Source organism: Piliocolobus tephrosceles, chromosome 3, assembly GCF_002776525.5.
Source record: "Piliocolobus tephrosceles isolate RC106 chromosome 3, ASM277652v3, whole genome shotgun sequence".
NCBI lineage: Eukaryota > Metazoa > Chordata > Mammalia > Primates > Cercopithecidae > Piliocolobus > Piliocolobus tephrosceles.
This window is the reverse complement of record NC_045436.1, coordinates 1501903-1504937: the sequence shown is the minus strand read 5'-3', so window position 1 is coordinate 1504937 and position 3035 is coordinate 1501903. Positions and strand designations below refer to the sequence as shown.

Here is a 3035-nt window from a genome sequence, read left to right as displayed (position 1 = left end):
TATGATCCAGCAATCCCACCGGGTATATACACAAAAGAAAAGCAGTCAGTCTATTGAAGAGGTCTGCACTTCCGTGTTTATTGCAGCACTGTTCACAATAGTCAAGATACGGAATCAATCTGTGTGTCCATCAGCAGACAAATGGGTGAATGAAATGTACATCTATATAGAGAGAATGGAATATTCCTCAACCATAAAAAGAATGAAATCATGCCATCATGTCATTTACAACAGTGTGAATGGAACTGGAGCATATTATGTGAGGTGATGAAATAAGCCAACAACAGAAGGACAAATATTGCATGTTCTCACTTGTATTTGGGAAGTAAAGATGATCTTACGGAAATACAGAGTAGAATTGTGGTTATCAGAGTCTGGAAGGGTAGTGGGCAGGGGGAGATAAAAAAAGAATTGTTAACAGGTACAAAAATACATTTAGATAGAAGGAATAAGATGTAATGTTCAGTAGCTCAATAGGGTAACCATAGTTAATAGTAATTTATTGTGTATTTCACAGTAACTAGAAGATTGGAATTGGAATGTTCCTGACACAAAGAAATGATAAATGCTTGAGGTGATGGATATCCCAGTTACCCTGATTTCATCATTACGTGTTGTATTCTTACATCAAAGTTTCACATGTATCCCAAAATATGTACAACTATTATGTTTTCAAAAATTAAAAATAAAAACATGAATATGAGCAACTAGCATCTAGACAGCTGGGTCTGCTCTGTTTAATGATTTCAATAATTCAACAAATATTTATTGACTACCACTCATATATTAGATGCTAAGATATTTGTTAATGACACAATGGTGAATCAATACATAAACAATTTCTCCTGATGCTTATACATTCGTAAGGAAGATTTTTTTTTTTTTAAAAACAAGTAATCAAGTTGAGTGTGACAGGCATCACTTGCTATTGGAACGTGTAGTAGAAGGGGTTTCTGTGTCCCTGCAATCAGGACAGGTCTTTCTGAGTCTGAAGTATGAATCAGAGTTGGGTAAAGCAGTGAGGGAAGGTAGTTTAGTTTACTTGGTACAAGACACTGTATTAAACACTGCAGTACAGAGAGTTGTAAATGATAAATCTGCACTTACAGAATTTGCAATTTAGTAAAAATGAGAATATTATCTAAATTTACTGAATGCTTATTCTGTGCTAGGTGTTATTAAATACCTTGTATTGATTTGTTTAATCCTCACAACAAGTGTATGAAGGAGTTACTGTTATTGACCATCTAAAGATGAGGGAACAGGAACAGAAATAGAAGTAGCTTGCACAGATCTTCCTGATCTCCCTCATAGCTAATGACAGGCCTGAAATACAAATACAATGGCAGGCTTAACATACAAATACTTGGTGTCTGGGTCCGAAGCATGCACTCTTTTTCTTTTGAGACAAAGTCTTGCTCTGTTGCCCAGGATGGAGTGCAATGGCGTGATCTTGGCTCACTGCAACCTCCGCCTCCCAGGTTCAAGCAATTCCCTGTCTCAGCCTTCTAAGTAGCTGGGATTACAGGTGCCTGCCACCACACTGGCTAATTTTTGGATTTTTAGTAGAGACGCGGTTTCACCATGTTGGCCAGGCTGGTTATGAACTCCTGACCTCATGATCCACCTGCCTCAACCTCCCAAAGTGCTGGGATTAGAGGCATGAGCCACTGCACCCGGCCTCAAAGCCTGCACTCTTAAGAAGCATTTTAGTCTAAGAAAGATTGACATATTTTATTGCAAATTTGCAAGTAACTGCAATTCAATAAATTACAGTTACTATCAGAGCATCCTATATCAGAGCCCAGTGGAATGCCTAGCTTTTTCTTTTCTGTTTTTTTTTTAAGGAAAATTCATATTATTTTAATTACTTTTATGTACAGAAAACTCAACAGTGTACTAACCCAGTTTAGTAGGAAGTTCTTTAGCCTTTGCCTTTTTGAGCTTTGGTGCAAGTCTTCCTGTGGACTAGACGTCCCAGTCTTGCCTTCCCCTTGATAATGCAGTAAGGGACCCCCATTTTATGGCACAGGGCAGACAGAAAGACAACCAGCTCAATGGGATCCACGTCATGTGTAATCAGTCACCACCAGCTGAGCTTTCATGTTCTCCACCCAGGTGGTGATGGTATTAACTCCTGCTCAAAGGGCAGGTAGTCTCTTAGTGGGGACGTCCCCTTTGCCGGAAGCTTTCTTTTCAGCTGGGGCCGACAGCCTCTGCTTCTTCTTTTGCTTTGGTTTAGTCTGTACTTGTGGGTCAGCTTAAGCAGCTGAGTAGCTGTTTGGCGGTTCAGCGCCTGGGTGAACTGGTTTATCGTGGGAGGCATTTTCAGCCACTTACAGAGGATGGCTCTTTGCTGCTGCATCCTGATATAGCAGGGCTTTTTCACAAGGTGGGCAAGGTCTCTTTTGGGTTGGATGTCCTGTCCAATGGCAAAATTCTTAGGCCTTTTCTCAAACAGGGGATTCACTACTTTCTTGGCCTCCTGTTTCTTTGTGACAGCAGGAGCTGGAGCCACCTTCGTCCCCTTAGACTTCTTTCCTTTCGGCATCTTGAACGGTGGAAAGAGAGACGTTTTCTTTCTTTCTAGCCTCTCACTCCCAAGGACTTTTGGTAGGTGCACTAGATAGCACACACAGTTTTCCCTTGAAGCAAGGCATTTCTGTCTGGTTGAAAGCAGACTCATGGCCTCTAAATGCTTTTCATGCAGTCTGCAAACACGATTTTTAAAGAAAGTTGAAAACTCATGTTTCTCCTTGTGGAAGTTCATCCCTCTTTCTGCACAAGGTGGACTACAAGAGGTCCTTCTGGCTGGACCAAACTTATTTTCAGAAGCAGCTCTGAATCTGTCGAAAAGCTTGAACTACTTCTCAAAGTGATGCTGCATCATACAAGAAGAGGCTACCTTCATTTGATGTTTCTGTGATTACTGTATGTCCACCTCTACAGTGATACCGACTTACTAGGGATCGCTAACATTTAGGCATACTTGCATCATAACAACTTAACAGTTTAACTTTGACTACAAAGACCAA

General features: G+C 40.6%; 1 pseudogene; it reads right to left on the bottom strand.

Moving 5' to 3' along the window:
- Nucleotides 1-1953: 1953 nt before the first annotated feature.
- On the bottom strand, nucleotides 1954-2551 carry LOC111528075 (annotated as a pseudogene).
- Nucleotides 2552-3035: the final 484 nt, after the last annotated feature.